Source organism: Lepidochelys olivacea, assembly GCF_965140295.1.
Source record: "Lepidochelys olivacea isolate rLepOli2 genome assembly, chromosome: 18".
Taxonomy (NCBI): Eukaryota; Metazoa; Chordata; order Testudines; family Cheloniidae; genus Lepidochelys; species Lepidochelys olivacea.
Window position 1 is genome coordinate 9,342,531 of NC_140428.1, and position 23,513 is coordinate 9,366,043.

At 53.9% G+C, this 23,513-nt stretch overlaps 1 pseudogene across 1 annotated transcript in view; it reads left to right on the plus strand.

Moving 5' to 3' along the window:
* The first annotated feature begins 957 nt into the window (after positions 1-957).
* LOC311532971 (small ribosomal subunit protein uS3mA-like) overlaps positions 958-23,513 on the plus strand; it is a 44,589-nt pseudogene continuing 22,033 nt past the window's right edge. Inside the window, exons 1-2 of the transcript XR_014714590.1 lie at positions 958-1,058; positions 4,654-4,762. The product of XR_014714590.1 is annotated as a small ribosomal subunit protein uS3mA-like (transcript). The remainder of the gene's footprint in view (positions 1,059-4,653; positions 4,763-23,513) is intronic.

Genomic DNA, 23,513 nt, shown 5'->3' on the forward strand with positions numbered 1-23,513 from the left:
GAGACAAAGGGTGGAGGGGCTCTTGGATATGACCCCCAGGGAAAGGAATAAATCCTTTGTGAGGGCAATTGCCCAGGTGCCCGGCACCGGAGCCCAAGGGGGAACAGGCAGGAATGTCACCAAGACACAGACAACCTCCACCTGGAATTGTTATTCTTGAAAACAGACTCCAAGCCCAGCATTATAGATGGGCCTGCAAGCTTGGTGTTGATCAATGTGAGAGGCTAATAGCACAGGCTTTAATCTACCCTTACACTGCTCTACCAATGCCCCTCAATCCCGACCCACAGCCCCCCTGCAATCCTAATGCTGGGCTCTAACATACCTAGGCTGGGCTCAATCAGTACTAGAACACCAATGAATTAACCACTCCCAGCCTGCACAAAGCATCTATTTCTAGCCCTTCAGCCTCACCAGGGGCCAGATTATCACACCATCATGGCACAAGGCTGACCGCTGCCAACCAGTGTAACCTGGGCGGGATACAATATGTTTTCATGGCACGCTGGCAGCTGCTCAGGGCTGGAATGTGAGAAGCAGCCCCAGCTAGGGGTCGGGGGAGGATTAGTGGGCAGCTGCAGGTGAGGTGGGGGGAAAAAGGCAAAATAAATTAGATTAGCCACATGATTAGCCTCACTGGGAGTAAGAGGTTCATTGCAGATCCTTCCCATCACCCGTTGCCATCATACATCTCCTTAGGACTAATAACCTCAGTGCCCAAACTGGAATTATCCCCAAAATTCCTGCTGCAAATTTAACAGGATACAGGATTCTCCTTCATGTCCTACAGTTGTGTATTGCTGTTATGCACTGATATAAAGCTGCTACGCTCCACCGCAGAGGTGGCTGCATTTCAGCACCAATTCCCAGCTGTACATTTTGCAAAGATCTTTGGGATAAAATGAACTCTAGGAATTATACTGATGGGCAGAGAGGGAAAGGTGGCCAGACGGATACATGGAACTCAAGGAGACTGGCATGACAAATAAATGGTTTCTGAAGAACTCCAAGATCTGCAAGTCAGACAGAGTAGAGCTGAGCCACACGAGTTCCCCGCAGTAATTACAGCCCTGCCAGCCCTTTGAAGAGCGCTCAGAAAAGAAAGCTTCCCTTTGAGAGTGGAGGAGTCAGGGAACATCAAGCACTTCTCATAGTTGGGAAGAGTTGGGGCTGTCAGTGTTAGGTAATTACAGACTGTCATGACAGGCCACTGCTGCTAGCTTATCATTCATTAAGGGCTGCTGCTGGGCATGAGCCACTGCCATTGGAACAGCTGTGCTTCAGTGGCTGGGGGACGAGATCAAAGGTGTGGAGGTGACAGACATCTGGGAAGCAAGGCCCCTCAACCACACCTTCAAGGGTGTGGGCACGTCAGGCAAGGTCACCCATTTTAACATGGCTATTTCCAGCCTCAGACATCCTAGATTCTGTTCCTTGCTCCCTAAATCACAGACAGAGCTAATCACAATCACAGAGCTCCTCTCATCCCCAATCCCTTTGCAAGAAAATGCAGCCACCTCTGGGGTGGGGTGGGTCAGTTTTATGCTGGGGCACAGCAACACAGTCCAATTCTGGGTCTGCCAAAGCAAACAAAGCTATAACAAGAACCAATGGCTGGAGGTTGAAGCTAGACAGATTCAGACTGGCAAAAAGGTTCACATTTTGAGCAAGGAAGGTAATTAACCACTGGTCCTAGTGGATTCTCCATCACTGGCTATTTTTAAATCCAGACTGGGTGGACTTCTACAAGAGCTGCTCTAGCTAAGCCAGGAATTGACTCAGGGCAGGTCCCTGGCCGATGTAATACCAGACACCAGATGAGATGCGCACAGTAGCCCCTTCGGGACCTATAGTCTATGTCTCTGTGACCCAGGCGCATAGTCCCAAACCAGCGTGAGCTGCGAGCAGGTTTGACCCCAGCATCTAAAAGCGTGAGCCTCGACCACGAGAAGGGCTTTAGCTGCAAGCTGCAGCCAACCTTCAGACCTCATAGGTGGAGCAGCCATTCTAAGGGGCCAAAAAGCCACACTCTCCTAAGGACTCCTGTGTTCAGACAGGGTCCCATCATGAGCACAGCAAGCCATGCCATGGGGCACGATTTCTGGAGCTCTGGCTAACTGGGTGCATCACATTCAGCCAAAACAATCCAAGGGCTTTACCTCCCCCATCCCCTGTCTTCCCATCTCCCCCCCCCCCCCCGTAATTTCCAATTGAGGGTGAAAGCCCCTAAATCCACAGTTTCTCACCTATTCCCCCATGTGTCCAGTCACCAACTCACCCGGGTGCCTGCCTTGCTGATGATGTCGTCCCACTGGCCAATCTGTGGCTTCAATTTTCAAGGCTGGCAACCGGCTATTTCTCATCCACCACCACCAATAACAGAACAAAGGAGCCACATGGACCCAATCCTCGGACCAGCAGGGATGTAAATATTGTAGGCCCTGTCCAAAGCAACAGGCCTGCGTGTCAGATGTGACTGAGCTTATGCCTCAGCTCCCTCCAGACGGAGACTTGTTCTTGTCCTTTTAGCTCCTGGTGGGATGAACGACTCCTGCCTGAAAACTGGGCAGCTTGGCTCTAGACGGGGCAGAGTATAAAGTACAAAGATGGCTCCTGAACGCGAATTCCAGATCTCCGTGATACCTGCTTTTATCTTTAACCCAAATTCCCCAAATCAAATCAGCTGCTCCTCTCCCCCACAGCCTGTGCAGAGCTGAGCTCACTCACTGGGGATGTGGAGGAGCTAATGGGGGTACAATGCCCCTCCTCCCCGGCCGCCTTTACCAGGCCTCCCACGATCTGGCCGCCCTTGGTGCCAGACAGTGGATGGGAGCTGGCTAGGCTGAGTACATCGCCAGACCCCTGAGACAGGCCCAGATCCTCAGCCGGATCTGCAAATCAGCTCCCCGGGAGTCAGTGCATTGGTTCACAGCAGCCAAGGATCTGCCTAGAAGGCCCCAATCCTGCCTCCATGAGCCGTGCAGACCCCTGGCACCCACCACTGGTCACAGGGCTGAGCCAGGGCCTGCCACGTCTCAGGGGATCCCTGCTGCATCCCCGACTGAGCTGGTGAGCAGGCACCATCCTTCCTCAGGGACTTCAGGTCCAAGGGCTTTTCAGGACCCCCTGAGTTTGGGCAATGCTCCCCTCCCCCCAGCAGCCATTCCTGGTCACAGGCTATGCCGCAGTCACGGGGAGGAATTGCGTTTGAGTCACTGAGCCCAGCAGGGGACGCCCCGCACCTCTGGGGAGCCTGAGGAGATGTCCACCGTGCAAAAAAAGGCCCACGGTAGCAAAGACTCAGAACCTGGGTGACCTGCCTCCTGGTCACGCTCTGGGGCTGGAAAACTGCAGCGTAAGGCTGGACCCTCTGTACCTAGGCCCAGCGCGGGGGGGGGACTAAGAGTGCAGCTGCAGCCAAAGCCCGAATATTTCCCTGCTAGTTCTAGCCCTGTAGTGCAGGCCGGAGCCAGCTGGCCCGGGCTCTGTGACTTGTGGATGCAGTTTTCATTTTGCAGGGTAGACATTCCCCGTAGTTCCTCTGGATAAGGGCGAGCCCTGGAAGTGGAGGGGCCTGAGCTGGCCTGTAGGGTCCTGACGTGGGGCGTCCAGGGCTTACAGGTGCAATTGTCCACTTGTACCCTTTCCCCAGGGATTGGCATGTGCAGGTTGGTGCCACACTGTCCTACCGTCACAGCTGCACCTGGCACCTTCCAGAAGCACATCGGCTCCTGAGGGGCCAAGGAGACCTCATTGCTTTAATGGCTGGTGCGTTATTACTTTGCTGGAAGCTTGCTGCTGTGGACGAGGAGGATGGTCTTGCATTAAGGCACTGTGCTGGATGCAGGTGATCTGGGGCCAATCGGGGCTCTGCCAGAACCCCCGGGTGTGACTTGAACAAGTCCCTTCCTCTCTCTGTGCCTCAGTTCCTCCATCAGTGAAATGGGACTAAAAATTGCCCTTGGCTACTGAGATCGTGAGCTCTGGGTCAGGTACTGTCTCTCGCTCTCTGCAGCACTCTGCACAGTGGGGCCCTGGCCTCAGCTGGCGTCTCTAGATGCTATTGAGGCTGTTACACTGGGATGAACAGGAGACCTCCAGAGTGAAAAGAACCAGCTGTAGTTTGAGCTAAAGAGCCCAGGCAGACAAGGTCGTCCGATAGCTGGTGAAGAAGTGGCTGTTCCTTCCCCAGAGAGCCAGCAACAAGCTGGTCTACATTGCCCACAGGCATGGAGGTGCCAATGTCCCCCGCATGGAGAGGACCCTGAAGGCAGACATCCACTCACTGTACATGGAAACCCTGAAGCGTAAACCGGACCAGGGTAAAGTCTTCGAACTGACCAGCAAGTGGGACGCCAGCAACCACTTCCTCGCTGGGGGCGGCTTCACCCGTTTCGCCGACTGGCAGTTCATCCACCGCGCCCGGCTCAACTGCGTCCCGCTCAACGGAGCCGTCCGCCACGGGAACCGAGACAAGCGTTGCAGGAAGTGCGGCTACTCCAACGAGACCCTGCCCCACGTCCTGTGCAGCTGCAAGCCCCACTCCAGAGCCTGGCAGCTGCACCACAACGCCATCCAGAACCGCCTGGTGAAAGCCATCGCACCGCGCCTGGGGGAGGTCGCCGTGAACTGCGCCATCCCCGGGACTGACAGCCCGCTGCGACCCGACGTGGTCGTCACCGACGAGGCCCAGAAAAAGATCACCCGCATCGACATCACGGTCCCCTTCAAGAACAGGACCCTGGCCTTCCGAGAAGCCCGAGCTCGGAAACTGGAAAAATACGCCCCTCTGGCCGACACCCTGAGAGCGAAGGGCTACGAGGCGCAGCTGCACGCCCTGATCGTCGGAGCCCTGGGCGCTTGGGACCCCTGCAACGAGCGTGTGCTGCAGACCTGTGGGATCGGTCGACGCTACGCACGGCTCATGCGGCGCCTCATGGTCTCGGACACCATCCAATGGTCCAGGGACATCTACATAGAGCACATCACCGGCCACCGACAGCACCAGGAGGAGTGAGCCGGTACGACATCGTGTACCCACTATGGGAAAGGGGCAGAGAGGCTTTCCCCATTGGACCATATGAACTGGAACCATAAACCCACTGAACATTAAATCCCACCAAATGAGGGGAAATCCATCCTCATCATCGTATCCACTCACTATACTCCGCACCTGAACATAGCCATTATATGGATAACTTACCCCCATACCTCAATGTCTGTACTCTGACCTGTTAACCTTTTACCCCCAATCGGGGAGATTGCAGATTATTATGTAATCCTTATGCCACCCGTTCCTAAACCGAATTTCGCACCCCTTGATAATCTGTACCTTATCCCCTGACAACCAGAAACTTCTGTGCTTGAACTCTGTACCGTTTTCTTTTTACTTCAACATCATCTTAATAAAATTATTAAACCTGAGCTAAAGAGCCCAGGTCCCCAGCTGGGGTTGTCATGCCGTGGCGGGTGCAGGGTTCCCTGCACTGGACAGGAGGAACACACGTTGAAAATGCCGCGGGAGCCGGCCCCTCTCATGGGACGCAGCAACATGTTATTGGCTCCCGTCACTTCGGTGTGATTGTATCCCAGGGGGCTGCAGTTTGGTCCCAGCCCAGGGTCCCTGGCATGGCATTGTCTCCCATAGCAAGAGTGCCACTTTCAGGGCTCCCACCTCCTATCCCGTGTATAATGCCAGCTGGATTTAAAGGGGCAATATGCCATGGTGCAGCCAAGTCCCCCCGACTCCGTGGGATGTTTACATGGCCCAGTGTGTCCTAGCGGGGTTAGAATAGAATCTCAGGGTTGGAAGGGACCTCAGGAGGTCATCTAGTCCAACCCCCTGCTCAAACCAATACCCAATTTTTGCCCCAGATCCCTAAATGGCCCACTCAAGGATTGATCTCACAACCCTGGGTTTAGCAGGCTAATGCTCAAACCACTGAGCTCTCCCTCCCTTGCACTGAGCTATCCCTCCCCCCACCACAAAAGCAGGATCTCACCCAGCACTGGCATCTCAGCTGCTCCTGCCCACGGCCTTGCAGTCACTGCGGGATTGCCTTGCCCCAGTGACAGCCACTGGTGCAACACTGCAGAGCAAAGCAGGGCACGGGCTCAGTGCAGTATCCCTGCTGCATGCACTGCTGTTCGCCTCCCACCCCCACCCCCTGCCGTGGCCACTCTGGGGAGGTCAGGGTGCCCTGCCTTTGTCAGCATAGGGAGAGGTAGAGGTGGCTTTCTAAGGAGTTGTGCAGCCCTCTGCTGGCAATGCTAAGGAATGGTAGGAGGGAGAATAGCACAATAAAGACAATGGATTTCAAGAATGCAGACTTTGGCAAACTCAAAAAGAAAAGGAGGACTTGTGGCACCTTAGAGACTAACAAATTTATTTGCATGTAAGCTTTTGTGAGCTACAGCTCACTTCATCAGATTATGAAGTGAGTGATAGCTCACAAAAGCTTATGCTCAGATACATTTGTTAGTTTGGGAGGGAGGTTGAGGAACCCCAGGAGCATCAGAGGGGAAGCTGGGGGGGCTGCACCAGTGGGGGTGGGGACTGGGTGGGAGCAGAATCAATTGTTTTGCAGAGGACAGGCAGATGTGGAGGTGAGAGCTCTTGCAGAAGGGCCAGGATCCCCTTCCCCGCTACATATCGGCACGTGGGCAGCACTGATTGTCCGCCGCAGACTGGGGCCAGATGTGAGGGAGAGGGTCAACGATCAAGAGACAGACCGGAAAAAATCTCATGATCTTTTGGGTCAATTTTAGGATTTTCAGGGGTCTGGCTCATGATTTTTAATCTCATGAGATTGACAATATTGGGGTTATGGGGGGAGGGGTCTGGTAGGGAGTGGGGATTAGGGGGGCTGGGGCCTGTCAATGAGCGGGGATTATTTGAGGATGGGGGAAAGAGGATTGAACAGCATTTGAGAGGCTCTGGGTCAGGATTTTTATCTGACCAAATCTCTAATGATTCCCCTTCCCAGCTGCAGCGAGGAGGTTGCGAAGGGAGCTGCTGGGCTGTATGGAGACGGTGTGCTGGGTGCTGTGGGCGAGAAGGAGCAGTGACATGGAAGTGGAACTGGATCTGCACTGTACAGGGGGGACACCCATACCCATCCACCCACCCCCCCACACACCCTGTGACTCAAAGCTCACCACCACGCACAGGGGAAAACTTGCTTCTCCTCCCTGCAACGAAGATGGCTGGGAGACCGAGCACCCTTCCTCCAAATCAGCTCCCAAGAGACCACCAGCCTGGGGCAGGGGCCTTCGTGCTGCCAGGTAGGAAGGGGTTTGCCATCACAAGCCTCTGCTGTCTTCCTCTGCCTTTTCACTCAGCCTCTCTCTGTCTTCTCATAATTTGTTAATCCACCCTGAACTCCCCTGACCTTTATCCAACCCCCCCTGCCCTCTTACCACGCTGCCTGGAGCACCGGTGGATGGCGGCACAGCTGCACCAGGACAGGCAGCTGCTCCGCGCAGCACAGAGCACTGGGTCAGGCCAGGCTCTGCAGCCCCCCTGCCCAGAGCATTGCACCAGAGGCACGACGAGGTAAGGCTGTGGGGGAGGGGGAACAGCAGGGGAGGGGCTGGGGGCAAGCCTCCTGGGCCAGGAGCTCCAGGGCCAGGCAAGAAGGTCCCGCGGGCAGGATGTGGCCTGCAGGCCGTAGTTTGCCCACCTCTGGCCTAGAGAGTAGACCCCATCTAGCCCATGGCCAGCCTGAGATCTCCGGCCCAATTCTGTAGGCCCAAGGGGTCCAGGGAAGCAGCCATGCCTTGAGATCCTTATCTGAACACGCTGTTCCTCTGGATGGGTCTGCGTGCCCCCATTATGGCTGCAGCCACAAAGGGTTAGTATGGAAATGGCATGTGTTCTAGGCCAGTGTAATTCCATGTCTCCTAGAGCTCCTGGCCATACTGGGAGGGCTCCTGCACCAGGAGCCCAGGGGACGCTCTCCGCCAGTGGCAGGACATACCCTCTACCTCCTCTGGGTCTGGAAAGTCACTGACTTCTGAGCTACCAAGCTTTATGCTGCGCTGCGTTCCCGTGGACCAATCAACCCTTCTGCTTTACAACATCTGTCTGCGAAGTTGGGGTGCAGGGCCCTCTGGCTTCCCCCACCAAGGGGCAGGATGCCGTGGGAACAGGGATGCTGAATGCTCCGAGGCCAGACCAGGAAGGCCGAAGCCGACAGGCTCCTTGCCCTGGACAGCGTGCCCTGAGGGTAGGGTTGCCAATTTTCTAATTGCACAAAACCAAACACCCTATCCCCGCCCCTATCCCCGAGGCCCTGCCCTTCCCCAAGCCCCCGTCCCCGCTCACTATATTCCCCCTCGCTCGGTGGCTCACTGTCCCCCACCCTCACTCACTTTTACTGGGCTGGGGCAGGGGTGCAGGAGGATGTGAGGGCTCTCACTGGGGGTGCGGGCTCCAGGGTGGGGCAGAGGGGTTCAGGGTGTGGGAGGGGGCTCCGGGCTGGGGCAGGGAGTTGGGGTGCAGGTGGGGTGAGGGTGCAGGTGTGGGCTTTGGGGTGGGGCTGGGGATGAGGGGTTTGGGGTGCAGGAGGGAGCTCCAGGCTGGGCTTGGGGCTGAGGGATTTGGAATGTGGGAGGGGGCTGCGGGTTGAGGCAGGAGGTAGGGATGTGGGAGGGAGTATGGGCTCTGGACTGTGGGTGCGGGCTCTGGGTTGGGGCTGGGGATGAGGGGTTCAGGGTGTGGGAGGGGGCTCTGGGCTGGGGCAGAGGGGTGGAGCAGAAGGGTGAGGGCTCTGGGCTGGGGGTGTGGGCTCAGGGCTGAGGCAGGGGTTTGGGGCTTGGGGTTGGGGCACAGGCCTACCTCGGATGGCTCCTGGTCAGTGGCTCAGTGGGGTAAGGCAGGCTCCCCAGAAGTGGCTAGCAGGTCTGGTGCCGAGGCGGGACGGGGGGGCCAGGAGCCTCCATGCAACGCTCTCGTCCACAGGCACCACCTCCCCAGTTCCCACTGGCCGGTGCAGAGCCCGTGCTCAGAGCGGGGGCAGTGTGCGGAGCCCCATGCCTCCCCCTTCCCCCCCCCGCCGCCTAGAGCCAGACCTGCTGGCCACTTCCATGGCGCAGCATGGTGCCAGGACCGGCAGGGACTAGCCTGCCTTAACGCTGCTGTACGCCGACTGCACTTTTAACGGCCTAGTTGGCGGTGCTGACCGGAGCCGCCAGGGTCCCTTCTCGACTGGGCGTTCCAGTAGAAAACCAGACGCCTGGTCACCGTACCTGAGGGGGAGCCATGCTACCTAGAGCCCTGGCTTGCTTCCTGCTGAGCAGTTACAGAGCATCGGACCTGTGGCTCTCTCACACCCAGCTACAGGCCCCTGTGTGGGCTGCTAACTCCCAGCTCCTTCCCCCTCCCCAAGAGTGGGCTGGGACCTTGGTGTTTCTATTATGCTTATTACCCAGCCTGGCTCCTTCGGGGCCCAATCCTGGGCGGTGCTGAGTGCCCTCACTCCCCATTGACTTCACTGGGAGCCGAGGGAGCTCTGCCCCTCACAGGATCAGGCCTGTGAACAGTCATCCAGACTTACTTCCCTGGGAGCACACATATGGAAGCATCACCCTGGAAAGAGGCCAGGCCAGGCCTGTCCCACCCCGTCCCCTAAAGCTGCTGTAGGACCCCATTACACAGGGACAGGGCCTTGCACCCAGCTGTCCAGCCTAGTTCCTGGAGCTCAAATGTCTGCCAGTTTCCTCAGTAACTCTAGACAGAGCCCTGATCTGCGCGACCATCCGGCCACAGCCAGTTCCCCGAGCACAAAGTAAATGTGGGTTTCAGAGTAGCAGCAGTGTTAATCTGTATCCGCAAAAAGAACAGGAGGACTTGTGGCACCTTAGAGACTAACCAATTTATTAGAGCATAAGCTTTCGTGAGCTACGGTTCACTTCATCGGATGCATAGAATGGAACATATAGTAAGAAGATATATATATATACATACAGAGAAGGTGGAAGTTGCCATACAAACTGTAAGAGGCTAATTAGTTAAGATGAGCTATTATCAGCAGGAGAAAAAAACTTTTGTAGTGATAATCAAGATGGCCCATTTAGACAGTTGACAAGAAGGTGTGAGATACTTAACATGGGGAAATACATTCAATATGTGTAATGACCCAGCCACTCCTAGTCTCTCTTCAAATCCAAGTTAATGGTATCTAGTTTGCATATTAATTCAAGCTCAGCAGTTTCTCGTTGGAGTCTGTTTTTGAAGCTTTTCTGTTGCAAAATTGCCACCCTTAAATCTTTTACTGAGTGGCCAGAGAGGTTGAAGTGTTCTACTGGTTTTTGAATGTTATGATTCCTGATGTCAGATTTGTGTCCATTTATTCTTTTGCGTAGAGACTGTCCGGTTTGGCCAATGTACATGGCAGAGGGGCATTGCTGGCACACAATGGCATATATCACATTGGTAGATGTGCAGGTGAACAAGCCCCTGATGACATTGCTAATGTGATTAGGTCCTATGATGGTGTCACTTGAATAAATATGTGGACAGAGTTGGCAATGGGCTTTGTTGCAAGGATAGGTTCCTGGGTTAGTGTTTTTGTTGTGTGGCTCTCTCTTTTAGAGGCATTTCCAGCTGTTGAAACCACTGGAGGGCAGCACTGGTGTGTCTCTGCTCTGCCTGCAATTACCCACTTCTCAGCTTCAGAGTCCCTCTGGGTGTCTGATTTGTGGGTAGTTATCTGAGGCGCCCATCCCCATGGGCTCTAGGGTTTAACAGAGAGCTGAACAAGCTGTGAGGGGTGGGGAAGTTTCTTGTCCTTTTATTGCCTTGTTCAATTCTGTTTGAAAAATTGCAATAAGATAAAGTCAATAGAGCAACCAGTGGCAGAGAGGATGGCTGGGCTTGTAGTTAAAGTATTGAGAGTAAAATAAGGTTCCATTCCAGGTGCTGCTGTAGTCTCCCCCATCACCTTTGGCAAGTCTTGTCTCCCCATGCCTCAGTTTCCCATCTATAAACTAGGACTAACAATAAGTCTTGTCTGTTTAGACTGTCAGCTCTTCAGAGCAGCAAGGGGTAGTTAGTTAATCAATTGTTAATTAGTTAATATTTGAGGGTTGGGCCTCAGTTTCTTCTGCATTTTTAACGTCTAATCTAATCACGTTTGCCATGATTAGATGTTACTGTCAATACAAATAAAGGCCGGAGCCAGGTACTAAAACCAGACGGTTGCACTGCCCTCAGACCCAGCCCGTCACAGCAGCTCTGAGCTTTGGCAACAGACAGAGAGGAGCGTATTATTGGATGGCTCCTCACCTTGCTCTGCACAAACACAGCTCCTAGCCCCTGGCTGGGACTCCTACGTGTAACCACGTGGCTCATCAATTAATGGAATTGTTTCCTGTCTCATCCCTCCCTGCATCTGGCTTGACGCCCGTTCACACTCCAGTGCGGGCTGCAATGGTTGCAGCGCGAAGGGCCAGAGCTGTGCCTGCTTCTCCCAGAGCCAAGGAGCAAGTGGGCTTGGAGTCGGAATTACTTTTGTTTGAAACAAAGAGAGCAAAGTTAATCAGGTGCGCTGGGGAGGTCCCCGAGATGCAAGGATGTTCCCAGACTCCACCTATGTGGGGAGAGAACCCCAGCTGCCCCGCTACCAGTCCAACCCGCTCCGTCCCCGTCTACAGCCTTCTGAGAAGCAGGAATTGGCCCTGGAACACTGGCAACACTCAGGCAGCACTAATCACTAGATCAGCCCTCGGGCAGGCCAGGACGGAACCACGGGCATTCAGAAGAGGCACCCATTGAGCCCTAGGGGAGTGGCTCATGCTCATCCAGACAGCTGCCCTGGGCAGTGCAGTACACTGAATCCCAGACCTTAGCTGGCAAGAGAACCCTGACTCAGCTGCCTGCCCAGCTCAGCCCCTCTGCTCCTCTGGCTGGCACCTCAGTGTGGGGTGAGCCCCGGTCTCTGCTGGGTCTGTCCTTGGTGTAGGTATGCTGCTGAAAGCTCCCTCCTACTGCCAGGCTGACTGGAGCATACAGGGAGCAGCATCCTTCAGGCTCAGTGTGGTTGTAATTATTTATTTGTACTGCAGCAGCCCAGAGAAACCGCAGTAGCAACCCCCCATGGTGCTAGGCGCTGGATGACCAGAACAAAGAGAAAATTCCAGCCTCCACACACACCAGGTAGACGCCTTCTTTGACTGCACACACTGCAGCTGAGTGGAGTTTTTCTATCACATCAATGGTTTGGGTCCCAACTGGAAATATTTGTTTCTCTCCAACTTTGTGGGATTTGGGGGGGTTTTCTGCCTTGGGAAGAAAGTGTCAGAAAACCGAAATGAGGTAAAAATTGGCCTCATCTGGCTGTGTCTGGGCCTGTTGTGTCCCTGCAATCTCCCCTCCCATGCCAGCTCCTTGTCAAGGGAACTCAGCTCTGCCAGCTTGGGCAGGACTAAGCTCCTTGTCAGGAGTGGCATCCACATCCTCCAATGGGAGGAGGGCTAGAAGCAGGGAGTTGGGTGGGCTTTCCTACCACCAACTAGGGGTATGGGGTGGGACAGAGGCCTCTCCACTCCTCTCCCTGCTTTCCCTCACCCAGTCAGTCAGAGCTCAGGAGTAGGGTTGGCCCCTTTGAAGACAGGCTGGGGATTGGGGGTTCCGCACAAGAAGGAAGAAAAGTAGTTTTCAGGAGAGAGCTGTGACATTCTGTACCTCATGGGAACACCCTACACCCCCATGTTCATCCTTATAATATGATTGTGTGGTATCTAATGCAAAGTTTGTAATGCCGTATGTCTTTGGAAAGCTCATGATGTACTGAGCATTGTTGTTATAGTAATGTTATAGTTTGTCATTTCATGTATATAGTTATGAGGCTGAAAATGTGTCCTCATGGCTTAAAGCAAGCCCAGGAAAAATCTTCTCCAAGAGCAAAGGGGCAGTTCACACCTCATCAGGGCATTTATGTGACAAACCCAGCCCAGCCTCACAAGAACAAAGGACACTGGCCTAGGCAGCAAGAAAGGATCTGGACTCTCGAGTGAGTCACCCCTTTCCTTTGGTCAGTTTGGGACTGTGATGAGGTAATGCTCACCTGACTCTGAAGGAGCGGGGGGCAAAGCCAAAAGGGAAGAAAGAACATGATAAAAGGGAGAGACGTTTGCCATGCTCTTCCTTTCTCTTCCACCTCCATCTACAGACATCACCACCAAACGACTGAAGTGCTGATCAAAGGGGAGAGCCTGGCTGAAGGGCAACCAGCCAATCTGTGGTGCGAAGCATCTAAGTTTGTAAGGGCACTGAAAGTGTTAAGATCAGCTTGGAATGTGTTTTGCTTTTATTTCATTTGACCAAATCTGATCTGTTATGCTTTGACTTATAATCGCTTAAAAATCTATCTTTCATAGTTAATAAATTTGTTTGTTTGTTCTACCTGAAGCAGTATGTTTGGTTTGAACGATGTCAGAGACTCCCCTTGGGACAACAAGCCTCGTACATATCAATTTCTTTGTTAAAAGGATGATCTCATATAAGCTTGCAGCGTCCAGCGGGCATAACTGGACACTGCAAGAGGGAGGTTCCTAGGGTGGTGTCTGAGACCGGAGATATTGGCTAGTGTCATTTGGTTGCACAATCCAAGGAGCAGCTTACATGCCAGAGGCTCTGTGTGAACAGCCCAGGAGTGGAGGTTCTCACAGCAGAGCAGGGTCAGGCTGGATCCCAGAGTCGAGGATTGGAGTGATCTAGCAGATCACTGGTCCAGATTACACCAGGGGAACATCACAAGAGCGCAGTGTGTCTCCTCCTGGAGAGTCTACACTGAACCCAACACTAAGTGGCAGCTCCCGCCAAAGGAGCCAGGCTCAGCAGAGAGAAACCAGAATCCGAACTGTTGTATAGCTACAGACATTGAATGTGCAATACCTGTGCCCCCCCCCCGCCCCCCAGTGACTTTAATGAGGCCTTGAGCATAGGGCTGCAGGGCTGGGTCTGTGCCACATACCGTTGGTTAGACTCCACCAACTGACCCTTTCGCCAGCTGGCCATTAGATTTCCAAGTAAGAGAAGTTTGCTCCTGGTGTAGGACCCTCCTTTCTAGGTTAGTTTAAGGCAGTGCATTTCAACCTTTTTGTGCAGGCAACCCCCTTTGGGCTTAAAAAAACCATGAACCCCACCCTCAGAAATTTTTTTGACCCCATACCTTATACTTGGGGTTTCAGCTCCCTGTGGCTTGCGGTGCAGGGCTCTGGTCTTCAGTCCCAGTCGGGGATCTGGGTTTCAGCCCAGCGTGGGGCTGAAACATGTAAATTAGCTTCACAGGGGTAGGGCCCCAGGCAATCACCCTGCATCCTACACCCTACTGTTATCCCTGCTTGTGACCCCCCTAACCCCATTCCACGACCCCCCAGAGGTTGTGACCTGCAGGTTGAGAAGCACTGGTTTAAGGCATCTGTGTTTGACAAAGTTGAACCCCTGTCCATTGCCATTAAGCCCAGGTGGCGACAGGATGGAATTGGTGGGGCAATTGGTATAATCCCCAATGTGGCCAGATATCTGGCAGGAATCCAGATTTTGTGCTCAAATCTAAATCATGACCAGGCAGAACGCAAAGCGTCGAGTCCTAGAGAGACCGAAACCCCCCAGCATCACTCGTCCCTCCCAGCTCAGTTATCAGGCAGGCCTCTGTGACTAGTTCCCCAGGAATGAATTCTTAGGGCACAGTCTTGTCTCTGGGTATGTGTGCAGGGGGCCCAGAAGTCAGTTGCAAGCATCCCAGTTCCCCTTAGGACTCTACTTAAGGAAAAGCCGAAGAGATCTTCTGAACACCTGCAGCGTTAAGTTACATCTTCCTACGTCGATCATAGAATCATAGAATCATAGAATATCAGGGTTGGAAGGGACCTCAGGAGGTCATCTAGTCCAACCCCCTGCTCAAAAGCAGGACCCATCCCCAATTAAATCATCCCAGCCAGGGCTTTGTCAAGCCTGACCTTAAAAACTTCTAAGGAAGGAGATTCTACCACCTCCCTAGGCAACGCATTCCAGTGCTTCACCACCCTCCTAGTGAAAAAGTTTTTCCTAATATCCAACCTAAACCTCCCCCACTGCAACTTGAGACCATTACTGTCAAGCCTGTTATGCTATCAAAAGCATAACAGGCCAAATTTATCCTTGGTGTAAGCAGATGCAACTCTTTTGACTTCCCTGGGGATGAACCCAACTAATGTAACAATAACATGAACACTGAGTTATGTGTATGATAACAGCACCCCATGTGGGGGCCAAACCTCATTGTGCTAGGCACTGTACAAATGCACAGGGAGGGACAATCCCTGCTCCAAAGAGCTTACCACTTAACTAGACAGGGAAGACCAAGGATGGGCGGTAACTGAGGCACTGACAGGGGAAGCAGCTTTCCCAAGGTCCCACAGCACATGAATAGCAGAGCTCGGAGTAGAACCCAGATATCCTGTATGCCGCGCCCACTAGCCCACGCTGCCTCTTGCCTCTGCTGTAGAGAGGAACGTGTGTGGGTGACTCAGAAAAGCACCTAGTGCCTCTAGCTACTTGTGAAGGGCTCCGCATTGGGTGTGATGCCCTCCGCACTGAAAGCCACTCAGCAATCACAGTGGCATCAACAACACAAAGAACATTAAACAGCTGTAGGAGAGGGGGAAATCGGTGGAAACACTGCCAGGAAAATTCATGCAAATTCCGCCCCCAGTTTGGTTTGCAGGCGTGTGTAGACTTGCAGGGACATTAAAGAATCAGAAAGTCACTGGGTGAAGCAGCTGGGAGCTCTAAAAGTGGGAAAATCTGCACTGGGAAGTTTAGAAAATGGTGCCGAAGAGCACGTCAGGTGACAGGGAGGAAAGCTCAGTGGTTAGGGCACTTGTCATGGGTGTGGGTCACTTCCTACTGTTCCACAGAATCCCCATGTGGCCTTGGGCAAATCAGGAGGTCCCCCAGCTCCTGTCTATCTAATGGGGGCTGGAAGCGCCACCACAGCTGCGAGGGGACTGGGAAGATCTATACATTAAATGCTGTGAGGTGATAAGGTAAAGGAAGATGATCTCTGTTCAGCTATTTCCATTGCTCCGATCATGGAGGTTCTGAGCATCCCCAGACATCTTTTAATTTACCTGCATGGCTCTGCTGTGTATCACTCCCATTTTATAGCTGTGGAAACCAAGGCACAGTGATTTAAGCTCTCATTCAGCATGGAATTTAAGCACATGCCTTGCTTTAAGCACACAAGTTGTCCCATTGATTTTGATGTCACAAGGCATGTTCTCGGACTGTCGAATAAAAAACTTGTGGCCACTTTCTGCTCATGGATTGTACAGAGCTGCTAAGAGCAGGGCTTAAATTCAGCCAGAGCTGTCCAGAGCTGAGCTGCAGTCAATATTTTCAAACCTTGACTCCAGCCTGATGCTGTTGTGATTCTCAACCAGGGGTCCGCAGCCTTCTAGGGGAGGGTGGGCACAAGCCAGTGGCACTGGAATAGCGGGGGCCAAGGGGCCATGGCCCGTCCACTTTTCTCCATGAGCCCGGCCCCCTGCACCTCTTTTCATAGAATCATAGAATCATAGAATATCAGGGTTGGAAGGGACCCCAGAAGGTCATCTAGTCCAACCCCCTGCTCGAAGCAGGACCAATTCCCAGTTAAATCATCCCAGCCAGGGCTTTGTCAAGCCTGACCTTAAAAACCTCTAAGGAAGGAGATTCTACCACCTCCCTAGGTAACGCATTCCAGTGTTTCACCACCCTCTTAGTGAAAAAGTTTTTCCTAATATCCAATCTAAACCTCCCCCACTGCAACTTGAGACCATTACTCCTCGTTCTGTCATCTGCTACCATTGAGAACAGTCTAGAGCCATCCTCTTTGGAACCCCCTTTCAGGTAGTTGAAAGCAGCTATCAAATCCCCCCTCATTCTTCTCTTCTGCAGGCTAAACAATCCCAGCTCCCTCAGCCTCTCCTCATAACTCATGTGTTCCAGTCCCCTAATCATTTTTGTTGCCCTTCGCTGGACTCTCTCCAATTTATCCACATCCTTCTTGAAGTGTGGGGCCCAAAACTGGACACAGTACTCCAGATGAGGCCTCACCAATGTCGAATAGAGGGGAACGATCACGTCCCTCGATCTGCTCGCTATGCCCCTACTTATACATCCCAAAATGCCATTGGCCTTCTTGGCAACAAGGGCACACTGCTGACTCATATCCAGCTTCTCGTCCACTGTCACCCCTAGGTCCTTTTCTGCAGAACTGCTGCCTAGCCATTCGGTCCCTAGTCTGTAGCTGTGCATTGGGTTCTTCCGTCCTAAGTGCAGGACCCTGCACTTATCCTTATTGAACCTCATCAGATTCCTTTTGCCCCAATCTTCCAATTGGTCTAGGTCCTTCTGTATCCTATCCCTCCCCTCCAGCGTATCTACCACTCCTCCCAGTTTAGTATCATCCGCAAATTTGCTGAGAGTGCAATCCACACCATCCTCCAGATCATTTATGAAGATATTGAATAAAACCGGCCCCAGGACCGACCCTTGGGGCACTCCACTTGATACCGGCTGCCAACTAGACATGGAGCCATTGATCACTACCCGTTGAGCCCGACAATTTAGCCAGCTTTCTACCCACCTTATAGTGCATTCATCCAGCCCATACTTCCTTAACTTGCTGACAAGAATACTATGGGAGACCGTGTCAAAAGCTTTGCTAAAGTCAAGAAACAATACATCCACTGCTTTCCCTTCATCCACAGAACCAGTAATCTCATCATAAAAGGCGATTAGATTAGTCAGGCATGACCTTCCCTTGGTGAATCCATGCTGGCTGTTCCTGATCACTTTCCTCTCATGCAAGTGCTTCAGGATTGATTCTTTGAGGACCTGCTCCATGATTTTTCCAGGGACTGAGGTGAGGCTGACTGGCCTGTAGTTCCCAGGATCTTCCTTCTTCCCTTTTTTAAAGATTGGCACTACATTAGCCTTTTTCCAGTCATCCGGGACTTCCCCGGTTCGCCACGAGTTTTCAAAGATAATGGCCAGTGGCTCTGCAATCACAGCCGCCAATTCCTTCAGCACTCTCGGATGCAACTCGTCCGGCCCCATGGACTTGTGCACGTCCAGCTTTTCTAAATAGTCCCTAACCGCCTCTATCTCCACAGAGGGCTGGCCATCTCTTCCGCATTTTGTGATGCCCAGCGCAGCAGTCTGGGAGCTGACCTTGTTAGTGAAAACAGAGGCAAAAAAAGCATTGAGTACATTAGCTTTTTCCACATCCTCTGTCACTAGGTTGCCTCCCTCATTCAGTAAGGGGCCCACACATTCCTTGGCTTTCTTCTTGTTGCCAACATACCTGAAGAAACCCTTCTTGTTACTCTTGACATCTCTGGCTAGCTGCAGCTCCAGGTGCGATTTGGCCCTCCTGATAACATTCCTACATGCCCGAGCAATATTTTTATACTCTTCCCTGGTCATATGTCCAACCTTCCACTTCTTGTAAGCTTCTTTTTAATGTTTAAGATCCGCTAGGATTTCACCATTAACCCAAGCTGGTCGCCTGCCATATTTACTATTCTTTCGACTCATCGGGATGGTTTGTCCCTGTAACCTCAACAGGGATTCCTTGAAATACAGCCAGCTCTCCTGGACTCCTTTCCCCTTCAAGTTAGTCCCCCAGGGGATCCTGGCCATCCGTTCCCTGAGGGAGTCGAAGTCTGCTTTCCTGAAGTCCAGGGTCCGTATCCTGCTGCTTACCTTTGTTCCCTGCGTCAGGATCCTGAACTCAACCAACTCATGGTCACTGCCTCCCAGATTCCCATCCACTTTTGCTTCCCCCACTAATTCTACCCGGTTTGTGAGCAGCAGGTCAAGAAAAGCACCCCCCCCTAGTTGGCTCCTCTAGCACTTGCGCCAGGAAATTGTCCCCTACGCTTTCCAAAAACTTCCTGGATTTTCCCGCGAAGGCCACTCCCCCTGGCTAGGCCAGAAACTAGAGCCCAGCCAGGGTAAGAGTGGCGCAGGGAGGAGACAGTTGTGGGGAGCTGTGGACCCTCCACCTGCCCTGTGTGGGGTTGTGGGGAGTGGGGACATGGGTCAGGGGCTGCTCTTCATTAATGATCTGGAGGATGACATGGATTGCACACTCAGCAAGTTTGCAGATGACACTAAACTGGGAGGAGAGGTAGATACGCTGGAGGGTAGGGATAGGATACAGAGGGCCCTAGACAAATTAGAGAATTGGGCCAAAAGAAATCTGATGAGGTTCAACAAGTGCAGAGTCCTGCTCTTAGGACGGAAGAATTTCATAGACCGCTACAGACTAGGGACTGAATGGCTCGGCAGCAGTTCTGCAGAAAAGGACCTAGGGGTTACAGTGGACGAGAAGCGGGGTATGAGTCAACAGTGTGCCCTTGTTGCCAAGAAGGCCAATGGCATTTTGGGATGTATAAGTAGGGGCATTGCCAGAAGATCGAGGGACGTGATCGTTCCCCTCTATTCGACATTGGTGAGTCCTCATCTGGAGTACTGTGTCCAGTTTTGGGCCCCACACTACAAGAAGGATGTGGAAAAATTGGAAAACGTCCAGCGGAGGGCAATAAAAATGATTAGGGGACTGGAACACATGAGTTATGAGGAGAGGCTGAGGGAACTGGGATTGTTTAGTCTGCGGAAGAGAAGAATGAGGGGGGATTTGATAGCTGCTTTCAACTACCTGAAAGGGGGTTCCAAAGAGGATGGATCTAGACTGTTCTCAGTGGTAGCAGATGGCATGGTGGGCTCTGGGAAATATTCTATGAGAATCTGGCTAAGAGTCACACCCCGTCCCCACCTGTCATGCTGCTGACACAGGTAACACTCCCTGTCTTGGGGTCTAGCTCACTGCAAAGGCAGCCCTTTGCTCTCAGAGGTGGGAGCCCTTTCCAACCAGCCTTCTAATGGAATTGCTGTGAAAGGTTGTAACTGAGCTGAATGTTTTAGCTTCTGCCACCAGGGGGTACTAGCTGCCCTCCTATGACAGGCCTTGGGAAGTCAGGGCTCTTGCTGTGATGAAAAGACCCTGCCTTGGGGTGGTGCCTTTTCTTTGCTAAAGTATCTTCCTTTTCTCAAAAAGAAAAGGAGGACTTGTGGCACCTTAGAGACTAACTAATTTATTTGAGCATAAGCTTTCGTGAGCTACAGCATCCGATGAAGTGAGCTGTAGCTCACAAAAGCTTATGCTCAAATAAATTGGTTAGTCTCTAAAGTGCCACAAGTCCTCCTGTTCTTTTTGCGGATACAGACTAACACGGCTGCTCCTCTGAAACCTTCCCTCTCAGTTTGTCTCCTTCCCGTGTGCACCAGAGGAGAAGCAAGTGGGAGACGGCTTCCTGCTTTGGCAAGGGGCTTTGCATGCTGCCCCACGGCCACCCTTAGATCCATGGTACAGAAATACAGCCCTGGTTGCAGATGAGGGCACCAAGTGCTAACTGGAGCATGTACATGCTGTAGCGGGTCACAGGGGTTTGTGCATTGGCAGCGGCACCCAGAGGCAGAAGGCTGAACGAAAGTATCGACAAACCCAGTGCCATGGATTCCTGCAGCCTCTGCAAGCTGCATGTGCCTACAAGGCTAATCCCAGTGGTTAGAACAGGGGTCTGGGAGCCAGGACTTGACAATTCTAGCCCTGCCTCTGGATGGAAGTACAGTCTAGTGGTTAGAGCAGGGAGACAGGACTCCTGGGTTCTATTCCAGGTTCTGGAAGGGAGTGTAGTGTGGTAGTTAGAGCAGAGGACTGGGAGCCTGGAGTCTCTTCTTAGTTACCATGTCATTTTGGGCAAGTCAACATGTGGTTTTGCTTTGACAAATGGCTCTACACAAGTGACCTCTTCTTTCTCCTGGCCCTGTGCCACAAGAGCGTGAGTCTGATCGACCTTCAGGGGCAAAGAGAAGCTTTGGCTGCTTTTTACTCTCCTTAGCCCCCCAGGGCCAACCCAGCTGTGAGAGAGGGAGCTAGACCGGTTAGTGCACTCCGGTCTGCGAACCTGTGCAGGCCCCAGAAGGCAAAGGGCTCTCCCAAGTGTTGCTGAGGGTAGAAATGGAAGGCAGCGGACTTGCACTGGGGCCTGGGGGTGCAGTTTGTCCTGTCAGAATGGTCATTACTGGGGACGCTGCAGGAGGTGGACAGGGCCCAGCTTGGTTCTCAGTGCCCAGGGAGAGTTGGCAGGGCTGCCTGGTGACATGGGCAGGTGTGATACGAAATTCACTGAGAGAGAACATGGGACCCCAAAGTGCCAACTGAACAGAGTCTCTGTGAGGCTCTCAGGGGCGGGGGTTATGGACTCGGAGAGCTCAGAGCCAGGCAGGAAGCAGTAAGCGCTCACCTCCTCATGCACCTCTGCCAGGGACTGTGCCGCTCCAGCGGGCACTGCTGAGCTCCTTAGGCAGAGTCCAGAGGAGGCCGTGTGGAAATGCCAACCACAGGGAGAGGCATCTGCTCTTTGTAGTCAGGCAGATTCTTAACAGCTGGCGAATTCCCCATCCCACTGTGCATTCCCCAGATTCCTTCGTACATGCCGGCAGCACAACGTGGGTGCCAGGCCCTGCCTGCAGGCAGGAGACTCGTCCAGCGTGAATCGGTGCCACCCAGGACCCAGTGGGCCATGGGTATCGCATGCACATGAATGGCCTCTTGCTCAGTGCTGGTGAGAGCAGGCAGCGCCATGGGGAGCTTCACCCACTCCTGCCAGGACTCATCATTCAGCACATTGTTTCTCATTGTCCCCCGCCATGGACCGCCCCCTGCTTGGAACACGTGGTGTTTGGAGCATAGGTCTCATTTGAGGGGATGGGGGAGGGGAAGTTATTCCCAACTTACCACTGGGGGAAACTACCAGGTTTCCACTTCGCCAGCTGCCAGCCTGCTCGGGATGGGCGCAGCTGAGCCCCAGCCCCAGGCTCTCCGCACAGCAGCCTTCCCACGCCCAGGTGTTGATCAGCTGTGCAGTGGAGTGAGCGAGTGCTGGGTTCAGCCTCTCGAGCGTCACACTCAGCCAGCAGGGGGAGCTCCCCTCCGCTCCTGGGGGATGGGGGCAGAGATATCAACCACCTGCTAATCAACAGTTGTAAAGGCCAGTCTGGGCGCTCCCCAAACCTGTCTTCCAGGCTACAAAGCTTGGTCAGTGTCACTGCACAGCGCCTTGCTGACTGGGATGTATCCAGCCCCAGCCCCAGCCCCAGCCAGTGGCTCTCCCGCTGCTGTCAGAAATCTCCTTTCAGACCGATCACATCACCGCCGAACTGCCTCTTGGCTACTCTCAATGGATTCAGCTCCCCTGAGCCTCCAGCTTCCGAACCGTTCTCCAAGCTCTTCGCCAAACCTTCTCCAAGGCCACAGTCCTCCTCGTGAGCCCTGGCGCAGGGGCAGGCCAGGGGCAGGGAAGGGCACGTGGCCCAATGGCCATTCTGGGCAGCTCGGGCTTGTTGAGCTACTCAAAGGCAGACCCGGCCGTAACTTAGAATGGCTGCCCAAGTTATATCAGGAGCCTTTACAGCCCCCAAGCAGCCCAGTATTCCTGGGGCTCAAAGCTGGCTTAAAGCCCCCTTCTCCTGGGGTGCACCTGTGTGGGATGCACCTCCTAGAGGCCAGGCACAGAACTGCACTCAGCTAAGCTGGGGTCATGCTAAAGTAGTGGTCACCAACCTAGAGGATCTCCCAGTCGATCGTGATCTCTGGTTGTGCAGTGTGGCTGCCTCTGAGGCAGGCTCCCTGCCTACCCCGGCCCCATGCTACTCCCAGAAGCGGCCAGCACAGCCCTGCGGCCCCGGGGGGGGGGTCTCCCTCTGTGCGCTGCTCCTGCCTGCAAGCACTGCCCCCGCAGCCCCCATTGGCAGGGACAGCTGCATGGGTGGTGCTTGCAGAGAGGGGCAGCACGCGGAGCCACATGCCCCCCACCCCTTCCCCAGGGGCCGCAGGGGCACGTTAGCCCCTTCTGGGAGTGGTGTGGGGCCAGGATAGGCAGGGAGCCTGCCTTAGCCTCGCTGCATCTGCCACCAACTGGGAGCCGCCAGAGGTAAGTGCTGCCCGGTGGGAGGCTGCACCCCAACCCCCATCCCTGAGCCCCCTCCTGGAGCCAGCACCCTATACCCCCTCCTGCAGCCTGAACCCTCTCCTGCACCCCAAGCCCCAGCCCTGACCCCCCTCCCAGAGCCAGCACCCTGTACCCACTCCTGCACCCTAACACTCTGCCCCAGACCGTAGCCCCCTCCTGCACTCATACTCCCTCCTAGAGCTTGCACCCCTCACCCCCTCCTGCACCCCAATCCCCTGGCCAGGCTCAACCCAGAGCCCCCTCCCACACTGCGAATCCCTCAGCCCCAGCCCAGAGCCCACACCCTCTCCTGAACCTCAACCCCCTATCCCCAGTGAGTGAGGATGGAGGAGAGCGAGTGACGGAGAGTGGGGGTGGTTGAGTGAGCAGGGTGGGGCTTTGGGGAAGGGGCAGGGCCTCAGGGAAGGGGTGGGATAGATCCTGGGTTACCCTTAGATTCAAAA